Source organism: Dryobates pubescens, chromosome 1, assembly GCF_014839835.1.
Source record: "Dryobates pubescens isolate bDryPub1 chromosome 1, bDryPub1.pri, whole genome shotgun sequence".
Taxonomy (NCBI): Eukaryota; Metazoa; Chordata; class Aves; order Piciformes; family Picidae; genus Dryobates; species Dryobates pubescens.
Window position 1 is genome coordinate 64,169,673 of NC_071612.1, and position 14,623 is coordinate 64,184,295.

Here is a 14,623-nt window from a genome sequence, read left to right on the forward strand (position 1 = left end):
TCCAAGACAGAAGCAGTGATCTGTTGCAAAAGGGTATCAAACACCTAAAACAAAAACAACAACAACAACAACAACTCTCCTAAGTTCAAAATACTTCTTTGTAACTATCTTTTGATATCGGATGACTGTCAGCTTAGCTCTTCAAGTAACAAACATCCTCAAGAAAACAGACTCCTGTCTAGCTCATACATTGTATGAGAACAATAAAAAGTTTGTAGTTGAATTTGATACTAAGCAATTCCTCTTTCCTCCCTAATACACATAGGCAAAAAGTGTCAGTTCCCCCACTCTTCAGTAGCTGAAATATATCAGTAGTCCTGTTTTATGACTTTGAGAAAGTATTAATTTACAAGAAAGCTGTGAGGGAAAAGAAAACAATACTTCATATTTTGGTATCCATACCCTAATCCTGTGACATAAATCAAGAGTCACATCTGGGTTAGGAACTGGCTGGAGGGCTGAGCCCAGAGAGTGGTGGTGAATGATGCCACATCCAGCTGGCAGCCAGTCACCAGTGGTGTGCCCCAGGGATCAGTGCTGGGCCCCATCCTCTTTAACATCTTCACTGATGATATGGGTGAGGGGGGTGAGTCAGTCATCAGCAAGTTTGCAGATGACACCAAGTTGGGAACAGATGTTAGTCAGTTAGAGGGCGGAAAGGCTCTGCAGAGGGACCTTGACCGACTGGACAGATGGGCAGAGTCCAATGGGATGGCATTTAACAAGTCCAAGTGCCAGGGGCTGCACTTTGGCCACGGCAACCCCATGCAGAGCTACAGGCTGGGGTCAGAGTGGCTGAGAGCTGCCAAACAGAGAGGGACCTGGGGGTGCTGATTGACACCTGCCTAAACATGAGCAAGCAGTGTGCCCAGGGGGCCGAGACAGCCAACAGCATCCTGGCCTGTATTAGGAATAGTGTGGCCAGCAGGAGCAGGGAGGTCATTGTGCCCCTGTACTCTGCATTGGTTAGGCCACACCTTGAGTCCTGTGTCCAGTTCTGGGCCCCTCAGTTTAAGAAGGACATCGAGACACTTGAATGTGTCCAGAGAAGGGCAACAAGGCTGGGGAGAGGCCTTGAGCACAGCCCTGTGAGGAGAGGCTGAGGGAGCTGGGGTTGTTTAGCCTGGAGAAGAGAAGGATCAGGGGTGACCTCATTGCCTTCTACAACTACCTGAAAGGTGGTTGTAGACAGGAAGGGGTTGGTCTCTTCTCCCAGGCAACCAGCACCAGAACAAGGGGACACAGTCTCAAGCTGTGCCAGGGGAGGTTTAGACTCGAGGTGAGGAAAAAGTTCTTCACCGAGCGAGTCATTCGTCATTGGAATGTGCTGCCCAGGGAGGTGGTGGAGTCACCGTCCCTGGAGGTGTTCAAGGGGAGATTGGATGTGGCACTTGGTGCCATGGTCTAGTTGTGAGGTCTGTTGGGACAGGTTGGACTTGATGATCCTTGGGGTCTCTTCCAACCTTAGTTATACTGTGATACTGTGATACTGTGATCTTCAGAAAGAAAAAAAGCCTAGGAGAAACCAAACACTGAGAAAGACACTGCTCCCATTGAATGCTGAAGCCTTCAAACCAGAGCTCAGCAGAAATATTTTGAATTGATAAATTGAATACAGAGGCATGAATTCCTTTCCTCTACATACATAAATAAAAAGTACAGCGAAAGTGCAATTGTGCAAAACAAGGACAAGCTATTCTAAGGCGTACAGAAAGTGTCAGGATGATAAACCACATAAGCACAGAATTAAATCAAAGTTAATGGCCACTAGCTAGTATTTAACTTACTTTCATTTCTCTTTTCTTTCCATTTTTCCACCTAGCCTGCTCAGCTCATAAAATTGCCATTATAAGTGAGAAGCAAAGGCACGATTCAATGCTACATCAATTATTATGACTTTATTGTGACATACTGGTATTCAGCTGATCCCAGAAGGCTATACCCATGCCTTGGATGCAATTAATTTCTGATTGATCTAACTCACTCCAGTACTGCATGTAAAATGTTCATAGACATTTGAATAACTCTATTATATGTAAGAGATTACTGCACAGAGATCATTTGAAATTAATTGCCAAGCTATTTTAGCAAATGTAATACACCAATCCAGTCCTATTGTGGTAGCAGTTATGTAATTGCTTTACAAAGTAAACTAATGAAATAAATGAACTCTGACTAATGTGTGGCATAACAGAGCTGAAAAAGTGAAATCACAGTGTAGATTTCTTATCCACCTCTGCAGGGCTGGGGATGATGAGTTAGCTTTCCCATTGCAGAACTGTGTATGAGAAGGATGACTTCATAAAAACAATTTTGCTTCACTGGCTGCAGGTGACCTCAAGGGGTGCAGCTTCTGAAAGCATTGATAGAAGTTGACTACTCAATACCTTAAGTGTTTGCAAAACCTGAGGACAAAGAAACCTTCATTATCACAAAGGGCTGCCGGGGTTTGTTTTGTTTGGATGTGTGTGATGAGATTTCTCAGGGCTAAGCATCATTTAACACTACCTGCTAAACACAGAAAGGGAGTTTTACATTTGGAGCTGCTGGCTATCACTCAGTTAAAGTAAACATGTTGCTTTGACGATAGTGACTGAGACTTTCAAGTGAGGAAGCTAATGGAAAGATTGATGAGTTGGCTGTCAGCAAGGACAAGAGTTTGAAAGACCTGGGGAAAGAAACTACAAAGTTAAGGCACAAGAGGAGTTTTTACTAGCACAGGAGAAAGGTGCTCATTTCTGGAGGCTGACTGCAACAGCAGTCTCTGACTTTCCCCTGGGAGTACTATGTCAAATCATTACTCCAAAACATAGAAACACAATCCTGTGATAGTTTCAGTAGGGTCAGTGGTCCAGATAGCCACAGGTGTCAATACAGTCATTGTAAAACACCTCTCTTAACTCTGAACCTCACCCCCAGGGATGTCAGAACACTTCCTGCCCTCAGCAATTGCTCACTAGAAACTATAATTCAAAACTGTCAAAAAATAATATTAAAAAAAAAGACATTTTTAAATGAAAAGGAAACACTTCATTTTTATGTTATCTTAATTGAATTGTAAAGATTTCTTTTTATAGATGAAAGATCCCTAAAAATGATCTTATAATTTAATATTAAGCCATTTTTAGATGGCAATAGGGACGGGTTCCACTGAAATCCCACAAGGCCACCTCACATACAGAACTGAAAAAACAGAATTTATCAGATGCTGACCTTTACTCCTATCTTTGCCAGACACACAGAGAAATCTGTCCTAGCCACTGCTCCAAGACCTGGCAACTTCTGGTGTCAGATTGCTTAGGGAACTATTTCAGCTTCTCTTTTAGTCACTAGCTCCCAGCTATACTGCAGTAGGCTGTATTTTGGCAAGAGCAGCTAGACTTCTATTTAAGAAAGCTGGAAGAAAAGCAATAAAAGCAGCATTCTGTGGAGGGAAAAGTGACAAACAAGGGAGTGAGCAACAAAAGGAAAGCAAGGCTCATTTCTGAGATTGCTTTAGTAAAACCCAGGAAAATGCAGAGCATGAGTTGAATTCTTTCTTTAGGTATGGATACACGGATCATCTCTGTTAAAACCCAACACAGCTGCACCACTGTGAATTCCATCAGACACTACTAGGCATAAAGAAATGAACAGCCTGATCCCCTATCAACTTCAATTATTTGCTGTGTCACATACAGATTTTTAAAGGAAGATACTTACATATTTCTTCTCAAAAACATTTTTAATGTGGATTTATTTGGGGTAGACTGTCTGAAGATTTTATTCACAATCCAGACCATGTAATCTACAGGGAACCACCACTCCTGCAGACTGTCAGAAGCTGTGGTTTGTGTGAAATTGATACTGCTTAGAGCTGATTACCAAACTTGTTACATTTCATGTGTGACTTACTACCACTTGTAACATTTTTTAACACAAAAAATAGCATCAAAGTATCCAAAAGAAAAAATACTCTACATATCTTTTCACAAGTCCTGCAATATACTGGGGCTACAGATCAATATTTTTCCTTAAAATCCAAGTTACTGGTAATATTAAGCAGTGAATTTGACTCCAACTCTGCAGCAGGCACAAGAGTCTCCAAATTCCAGTGGCAAAAAGAATTTTTGCCCTTTTTACACAAAGAACCATAGCTCCAAAGAAGACAGAGTTAAAATGAAAACATAGGCAAGAAGCAATTTGTTCAACTGCTTTACTGTTACTGGGGCACTGACATTTTTGTTCAGAAAAAAAACTAGCAAGTGGTGGTGCTTTGAGTAGCTGCTGCAACAGGTAGTGCTGCCAGGAAGGAAGGAAAACCAATCATCAGTCTGGATACCCATGCTAGCCTGTCAGTGATCTGATCTACTAGGTAGCCCAGGGCAAATTACTACTCTGGGACCGGATGGGATCCATCCTAGGGTGCTGAGAGAGCTGGCAGATGAGCTGGCCAAGCCGCTCTCCATCATTTTCCTCCAGTCCTGGCTCACTGGAGAGGTCCCAGGTGACTGGAAACTGGCCAATGTGGTCCCCATCCACAAGAAGGGACGGATGGAGGAACCTGGAAACTACAGACCAGTCAGCCTGACCTCAGTGCCAGGGAAAGTGATGGAGCAGATTATCCTGGCGGCAATAACTGCGCACCTGAAGGAGGGCCAAGGGCTCAGGTCCAGCCAACATGGATTTAGGAAGGGCAGGTCCTGCCTCTCCAACCTGATCTCCTTCTATGATCAGGTGACCCGTCTGGTGGATGTGGGGAGGCCTGTGGATGTAGTCTATCTGGACTTCAGCAAGGCCTTTGACACCGTCCCCCACAGTAAACTGCTGGCTAAGCTGTCAGCTCGTGGTTTGGACCACAACACTCTGTGCTGGGTTAGGAACTGGCTGGAGGGCCGAGCCCAGAGAGTGGTGGTGAATGGTGCCACATCCGGCTGGCGGCCAGTCACCAGTGGCGTCCCCCAGGGATCAGTGCTGGGCCCCATCCTCTTTAACATCTTCATTGATGATCTGGATGAGGGGGTTGAGTCAGTCATCAGCAAGTTTGCAGATGACACCAAGTTGGGAACAGATGTTAGTCAGTTAGAGGGTAGAAAGGCTCTGCAGAGGGACCTTGACCGACTGGACAGATGGGCAGAGTCCAATGGGATGGCATTTAATAAGTCTAAGTGCCGGGTGCTGCACTTTGGCCACGGCAACCCCATGCAGAGCTACAGGCTGGGGTCAGAGTGGCTGGAGAGCTGCCAAACGGAGAGGGACCTGGGGGTGCTGATTGACACCCGCCTAAACATGAGCCAGCAGTGTGCCCAGGTGGCCAAGAAGGCCAATGGCATCCTGGCCTGTATTAGGAATAGTGTGGCCAGCAGGAGCAGGGAGGTCATTGTGCCCCTGTACTCTGCATTGGTTAGGCCACACCTTGAGTACTGTGTCCAGTTCTGGGCCCCTCAGTTTAGGAAGGACATCGAGACACTTGAACGTGTCCAGAGAAGGGCAACAAGGCTGGTGAGAGGCCTTGAGCACAAGCCCTATGAGGAGAGGCTGAGGGAGCTGGGATTGTTTAGCCTGGAGAAGAGAAGGATCAGAGGCGACCTCATTGCCCTCTACAACTACCTGAAGGGTGGTTGTAGCCAGGTGGGGGTTGGTCTCTTCTCCCAGGCAACCAGCACCAGAACAAGGGGACACAGTCTCAAGTTGTGTCAGGGGAGGTTTAGACTCGAGGTGAGGAAAAAGTTCTTCACTGAGCGAGTCATTCGTCATTGGAATGGGCTGCCCAGGGAGGTGGTGGAGTCGCCGTCCCTGGAGGTGTTCAAGGGGAGATTGGACGTGGCGCTTGGTGCTATGATCTAGTTGTGAGGTCTGTTGGAACAGGTTGGACTTGATGATCCTTGGGGTCTCTTCCAACCTTAGTTACTGTGATACTGTGATACTGTGATACTTTTTAAGCCAAGTTCATTCCTATGTGTAACGGGCTACCTCCCTCACAGCATCAATTCAGGAAGAATTCCCCATGCTGCTATTCTGGCACAGTTCATAGAATACCTCAAGTTGGCAGGGACCCATAAGGACCAAGTCCAACTCCCTGCTCCTTGAGACTACCTAAAATGCAATCATTTGACTAAGAATGCCATGCAGACACTCCTTGTACTCTGAGAGGCATAACAAAATCCCTGGAAGCTCCAAGTACTCACCAGCACTTCTCTTTTTGCAGGATCACAGCTTTATTTGAGGCTGCAATTATCTTTATCTGGCTTTAGAAGTTATGAAAAGTTGGCCCAGATGCAAACAGGTCAAGCTTGCATCCCAAAGGCTTCAATGAAGAGGAGACTCAGGGGTGACCTTATTACTCTCTACAACTACCTGAAGGGAGGTTGTAGACAGACGGATGTTAGTCTCTTCTCCCAGGCGGCCAGTACCAGGACAAGAGGACACAGTCTCAGGCTGCGCCAGGGGAGGTTCAGGCTGGATGTTAGGAAAAAGTTCTATACAGAGAGAGTGATTGCCCATTGGAATGGGCTGCCTGGGGAGGTGGTGGAGTCACCATCATTGGAGGTTTTCAGGAGAAGACTTGATGGGGTGCTTGGTGCCGTGGGTTAGTTGTTTGGGTGGTGTTGGATTGGTTGATGGGTTGGACGCGATGATCTTGAAGGTCTCTTCCAACCTGGTTTATTCTATGTATTCTAATGCTTCACACACACAAGTTACACACAAGCTTCTCCTAATTATTTGAATGGTTTGTCTGTAAAAAGCTTCAGCACAAAAGAACACATATTGTGGCACAGTCAAAAAAAAAAACCAAACTAAAAAACCTCAGAGATGTCCTTGTCTCTGGCACACAAAGGCAATCATCCCAAAGAAGAGGTAAGATGTTATCAGTTACAACTAGCCCAGGAAAGCATGGCACAACAATCAGTCAATTCTGATCAGTAATAAAGGGAGAAGGATTAACCAAAGCTATGTACAGAGTGAGATCCCTTAGCATCTCATATGGACTGTGTTAGCCAAAAATGAAATCCAAGACCGAATGTAAATCATTACATGAGTTTAAGAAACATTAGTCACACGCCCCCAGAATACTGCCTGTAAAGTCACTGGCAACACTGAAAACACGGTAAGGGAAAAAAGAGTTGTGGAGATCATGAGGTAGAGTTTCTATCTCAAAGAAACAGCTCCATCTCATGTTTGAGCAGCAGGAGTATTTTGTCCAAACTGACCTTCCAAACATATTTCTAGGAGAAATCCAGCTAACAGAATCCACAGAACCATGGTCAAAAAGGCATCATTACAGCATCTATGTTATTTTTTCCACTCCAGCGTTTGCAGTATTACTGGTGGTAATAACTATGCTCTCCACAAAACAGATGTTGTGTCATGACCTCTTTACTTTTCCAGGCTGAATTCAATGCCAGCAGTGAATTTTCTAGTGACAAAACAACGTTATGTTCAGCTGCAGTATTTTTCCACCTAATTCACAGCTGCAGGGGAAAAAAAAAAATACCCACACAACCAGTTAGAACCCTTCATAAATTGTTCAAAGTAACCAGGGAACTAGTTTTAGGTAGTATATTTCAATTCAGCTGATTGAATCCATTTGTTATTGCAGAAGTTGATTTGCTTAACATCTCCTGGTTTTACTCCTGTCTTTTCCAGACTTCTACTCCAGCACCAGATTTGTAAAGGTTATAAACTGCAGTTCATGTCCTAAAATAATTAGTCTTCACTTTTTCTTTGCTGTGATCAGGTGAACACCTTCCTGCCTTGAACACAAACATTTTAAGTCCCAAATTAGGTAATGAAGTGCATCTGACTGTGTCTAACCCTTGTTCTGAATTGCTATACTAGGACTTTGCTCAAATAAGACACCACTGGATAAACTGGAATATGCATATAAGTATTACACAGTCCAGAGCACCAGAAAAAAGCATTCATTTCCTTGGGTTCCCATGGCCCAACACAGCAAAAGGACTTGAAGGAAAACCATAGATGGCATCAAGAGAGAGCAAAGAGTTGGAACAATGAAATATAATATTCAGGGGGGTTAATTTCTCTTGGTTTTGCCAAGATGATGCTGTTAGCAACAGCTGGCAGTCAGTGTATCAATGATCCATGCACACCACTCTGAAGACAGTCTGGGATGGGAAAAAAGGGACATGCAGTGAATTATTTTACTCATAACAAATTGAAGCATTCTTTAACAACAACAACCAAAAAAAACAGTCTAGATTTGCCAAAACAAATACTGTCCAAAGGCACTCTGCAGAGAGCCTTACACAACTTCTCAAGTTAAGTTGTTCCATCCATGCATTAGAACAACACCTTTTTACATATAACCAGCCTGCCATGGCCTATCAGGAGCAGCAGGGCACTATTCATTTGGCCAAAGGTTATCTCCGTCCCTTTTTCTCACCCTGATTGTGTAAAAGTTGTCACAGTGACAAAGATGCTGTGCACTCTGCCACAGAGAAACAAGGAAACAAAAAATAAACCATACAGATTTTCAAATTGTTTCAGAGGAGAATTCGTGAGCTACCCCGGGCCTTCCATCAGAAATGGTCTCAAGGAAATACCAAGCAGAACTGCTACTTTAATAACTATTTATGAATACAACAGCAAAACCTGCGTTTCACTGATGTTCAACATTTCCTGTGCAGGAACAGAAACATTTTCTTTTGGTCTGTGATGTCCTGAACAGGTATTTGCTTGACATATACACTTATACTCACTGAGGTGAAATGTATTTGACAGTCACTGCACGTACCCATAACCTATAAAACATCAACAGTTTGTGATGACAGCAAAGACCATAGAAGTTGATCAAGGTTTTGACATTTGGAAACAATTATTCTTACTAGTGGCCAGGTGCTTTACTGGTAAGAGAGATATGGCAACAAAACATTGGCTAATTACAGTGCCAAAGACTAAGTGTAATTGCACGTAATGACTTGCTCAAGCTCTGCATGAGCAGCTCTGAATTACATTTGCTCTTGCTTTCTTTAGGGCTGCAAAGCTCATCCAACTTTTTTTCCTTTTTAAAGCTTGTTTGCAGCCAAGGGATCTCCTCATCTAATACTCCATGGCAGTGACCTTTTTTAACTACAAGTTCATGTCATCACTGCTGCTTGTAACTTCCAATGACAGAGAAACACTATGTTATCACTGAAAAACCTTATAGCAGTATTGGTATTATTTTGTTTGTTTGCTGAAGCTAACCACTGAGCAAGCCTCCCGCTTTTGTAAGGCAATTAATTGTATCCAGAGAGCAAACTTCTTACAGAGGAAGAATAGTATCACACACAACTGCCTGCACTTGCAATGCACAGGTAAAAGCCTACTTGACTGGCAAAGTAAATGACAAGTGGTCTGCAGCAAAGTAGACTCTACTCCATGGGCACACTTTGAGCTTCCAAGCATGTTCAGTGGCAGAAGCACTTGTGCAGATACACATTGAAGAGCTTTATTTGCAGCGACAGAAATGCATTCAAAGACAGAAGCAACTCTCAGAGCAGAAGACTTGTCCTCAGAGAGACACTGTGTTCCTTGCACACACACTGCACTCTGCCACATACCCCTTCTTCCTTTCCTCATACCACAGCATCTCCCCACTCTCCAGAGAGACTGCTAAAAATCATCACACAAATAAGAGCAGGCACATGAATGCACTTCGTGGTCCTCGTTTTATAGAATTATTCCCCCCAAATCTTTCCATTAGGAAAGCATTAGTACTGCCAAGTCAAGCATCCAGACCTGAAAAGACAACTGAACAAAATTTTCCTGTCTAACCTTAATTTGCTCCCTCCTCACTCCTTACTGTCAGGGCCTGCAACCAGGCCATAGCATAAAATTCAAGCTAGCTGGACAACACATTTCTCATTTCACCCCAGTGGAAGGTGGTGACTCACCACATTTTTACATTAAGACTAAACTGATTTTTTTTCCATCAAATAGAGGAGTTATGAAATGGTGATGAATTTCCCACAGACAGTGCACAACTCAGCCTCAGTTGCTCTCCAAGACACGAGTAGTCTCCTTGGAACAGTATCAGTGCACTGTCCACACACCACCCCCCCCAAGGAAGAGTGAGTGAGGGACCAAGGGTCATAAATATTTCTGCATTCAACAAAGTTATGAGCAAAACTCATCAGTCCCAAACCCAAGCTTTGTTATATTCCTTCCTCTTGAAGCTCTCTCTCAAAAGTGCATCATGAAGAACAAAATATGATTCTTGTTTACTAGCAGACTACATACATCTTAATCTGTTTTTAAGAACTACTCTCTCAATTTTTTTCTACTTGACACATTTTTCAGTATTTCAGTCTTTGCAAATGGGTCAGAGACTAACATGTTTGTCCCCCTGGTTACATTCCTTTCCACTTCCTCAGTTCAGTAAGATCCCATCGAGCTCTGCTAAGAAGTCAAACTGAAGACAGATGTATCTGAGAATCACAAAATTTCACAGGCAAATCAACAGAGAGCTCAATCAGATGCCCACTCAACACAACTGAACAGGAAATCTGACAAAGTAACCCCAAAAGTCAGAGTAGTTTAACTTCCCCCACAAGTTACACCAGAAATTTGACTATGCTACTCTAGCTGCACATGGGGAATCCATGAATGAACCTCTCCAACCAAACAGGGTTCATTCCTCCTTTGAGACCACAGCAAGATACTGCAAGAGCCTCAGTTCAGATCCATAAACTAAACAGTACAAGCACCTTTTTGTGTGGAAGTAATCCAAAATGCAACAGAGATAACCACTTCCTATCACTGTTTAGATCCCCCAGCTGCTAATGCTTTTGAGCATGCCTTGCACTTAGTTTCCATGGCCCAGCTGTACATCAGATGTGGAGAGCTTGAAACTTCATTTTAAGCTTATAATGGAAATGAACAGCATTTACAGAGCACTATCAGAATGCAGATGAGTTCTGCATTTTGTGCTGAACAGAATCATTACATCTCAGCAGATCTATTGATGCAATGATATGGTTCAAAAAGCCTCAGATCCTCTCTTTGGTATTATCTTTAAAATAAGGGTAACGAAACCATAAAGAACTACGATGTTCAAACAGCAAGAAGTAGAAAAATCCACCAAAAGATTTTAAAAAGATTTTAAGAACTATGTAGATGTCAGCAAATTAGGACTAGGTGACCTCAAGGCACTCACATTCAGGCACTCGTTCACATACACTAACAGGTCAACACCCGATACAGGTGCTAAACTATGGTCAACATTCAAGCTTACATCTATTAGTTTTCATGCCTGCTAAGTCAGATGAAACATTTAAATAAAAGCTTCAACTCCTAATTGTATTTCATTTTAAAGAAAAAAAAGAGTGCAGATGGCACCCCTCCTCTCACTTCTGTTCTAGTACTGTTGTGACCATTTGAGGCTGTGCCTTTAAGAAAGGGACAGTACTGGGACACTGGCTGAATGTTTTTGTATCAAAATGAAAACACTCTGATATTCTAAACGAATTTCATTGGTAGATGGGCAGAATGCAACTTTAAGTTTTAGGGCAGTTGGAATTCTTTCTCAGTTTGGGTTTCAGCCTGTTCTGCCGTGCCAGCCTGATCTGCTTCTCTGCCTGCCTGCTTCTCAGCAAACTAAGCGGAGCTGACCTTGAGATAAGCAAAACTAATTCTGCATGGGCTTTTGAAGCCTAATAACATCTCTTTTCCTTAACAACTCCCTTTCTTTCTCTCTCTAACCCCTTTTTGGGAAAAAAGGGAGGTATGGGGGAAGAGAGGGGATTACAGGGAGAGAAACCCTCCTCTCGAGGAGGGAATTTTGTTGTGTTACAGTATCACAGTATAACTAAGGTTGGAAGAGGACCCCCAAGGATCATCAAGTCCAACCTGTCCCAACAGACCTCAAAACTAGACCATGGCACCAAGTGCCACGTCCAATCTCCCCTTGAACACCTCCAGGGACGGCAACTCCACCACCTCCCTGGGCAGCCCATTCCAATGACGAACGACTCGCTCAGTGAAGAACTTCCTCCTCGCCTCGAGTCTAAACCTCCCCTGGCACAGCTTGAGACTGTGTCCCCTTGTTCTGGTGCTGGTTGCCTGGGAGAAGAGACCAACCCCTTCCTGGCTACAACCACTTTTCAGGTAGTTGTAGAGGGCAATGAGGTCTCCCCTGAGCCTCCTCTTCTCCAGGCTAAACAATCCCAGCTCCCTCAGCCTCTCCTCACAGGGCTGTGCTCAAGGCCTCTCCCCAGCCTTGTTGCCCTTCTCTGGACACGTTCAAGTGTCTCGACGTCCTTCTTAAACTGAGGGGCCCAGAACTGGACACAGGACCCAAGGTGTGGCCTAACCAATGCAGAGTACAAGGGCACAATGACTTCCCTGCTCCTGCTGGCCACACTATTCCTAATGCAGGCCAGAAAAATTATTTTTCTCAAACTGAGGAGCCCAGAACTGGAGACAGGACTCTGTGGGGGAGGGAGAGCTAGGCCCTCTCTCAACCTACCACAACTGTAAATATTTACTTGCATGTAAAGAATAGCTCAATAATTGGTTAGTACCTAACAATAAGGTTTTCTGTGAAGAATTTGAAAGAGTTGTTAGCCATTGGAATGTCCTGCTCAGGGAGGTGGTGGAGTCACTGTCCCTGGAGATGTTCAAGAGGGGGTTGGATGTGGCACTTGAAGCCATGGCTTAGTGAGTCATGAGGTGTTGGGTGACAGGTTGGACTTGATGATCTCGGAGGTCTTTTCCAAGCTTATTGATTCTATGATCATTCAGCAAATAAACGTCATTAAAAATCAAGTTTACTCCTGGCCACCTGAACAGTTTTCATCACATCAATGCATCGTTTAAAAGCAAACAAAGAAACCTTCCCGTTCCAATCATTACAAACATACATTTCAACAAAAGCAAAGAGGGGGAAAAAAAATTACTAATGATGCCACTTCTTACAAAAAAACAGTACAATGAATTTTCTCAATGTATTTCTTAGGAAATATTGTGTAAATTTCTAGGTTGATAAATAAGTTTGTACATTAAAAAATCCCCAAAAAATCCAAGCCAAGTTAAGAACCAACTGTACCAAAGACACACACAGCACTCCAATAAACCTCAACTGGAAGAGAAAAACCAAAATATAAGGGAAATAAGTTTTATTTGGTATTATTCTAATATATAACCATTATATCTATATAACCATTGTATCTTACAGCTGTTTGAACATCATTAATCCAAGTATTAAAAAGCCACAAAACCCACACACTGAAAACATACACAGGGGAAAACGAATCAAACCACACACACACAAAAAAACCAACACTCACACATCACACAATGAAATCACAACTTCTCCAGAAGAAAACCAGTTTCATTTTCCTTTGTCTTATACAATAGGATTTCAGAAAAACACTTCAAAACAGCTTCATTAAATTTATAGACAAGGATCCCTTTGACAGACTGTCAGAACTGCAAAAAAGGGGGAAATTTGGACAGTTCAATCCCAGCTTTGTCCCCAAGTTTTTGAGAGTTTGCTACTTTATAAATAAAGCAATTAACAGCTTTCACATCAAGGATCACGTAGATAAATAAGAAACCAGATGGTTTTATACACCAAATAGCACTGGTTTCTCCTTGCCATTTCCTGCCACATAAACTGGATTAAATACAAAACCATGCCCAAAACTAAGCACACAAAACCCAGCTAACCATCACTGAACTGCCTGAAGACAAAGTTTATAATAGCAATGTATCCTTAATTTGCAAACAAACAATTAAGCCACCCTAAAAGTCTTCCCGATTCATACAAAATTGCATTTTCATTTGATATGCCAGAGATACCTATAAGCCTTAACAGTATGAAATTAAACAGTTTGAAAATGCAACTTCCCTTTAAACACATACAAAACATTTATGTTAAAAAAAAAAATAAAAATTGTGAGACTAGACAACTCACTTTTTGACCAGCATGATCTCACATCACCCTATGACAGTACTAGCAGCAGCAGTACCATTCCTGTACAGCTGGGATCATGACCTCAGTCTCATTTTGAATGAAGAGTCCTTCAACATCCAAAGCACTTTATATAATATTCCTCATTTTAAGAATTAGTTCAAATTCACTGTCCAGATTGAGATATTCCAACAATAATGTCCCAAAGCTATGCAGAAAAAGACCTTAAAAAGAGTTCATAATTTCAACTGTCTTGATTGTTTGAATTATAGGTAGGTAGTAGGTAAAGGAGCTGCATTGAACAACTTGTAATAAAGAAGTGTCAGCCCACTGCAGTGTATGGAGCTGTGCTTCATCATAAACTCCATGCCTGGGAGAAATGAGGAAAAAAAAGCTGCAAGGCAACTCAGAAAAAAAGTGTAAAAAGAAACCAACTGACAAATTCACTTGGCACACAAATTAGTGAAGGCAGTTTTTATTTAGATAGTTTTCATAACTTCAGATGAATCAGCAAGTCTCTGCTACATTTCCCAGCAAGACAACAGAGACACCATCATTACCTGGTGGAAGCGCACCTTTCTCTTCCTCCTACTGTTACATTTTGGCTTCTGTGCATTCACTTTCCAATCACTAAATTCTCATATAAACTATCTCTGGTGCCATTCTCCAAGTGAAAACGAGCAGGGTTTAGAAAACATTCCTAATGGTACCAAACTGAAGACAGCAAAT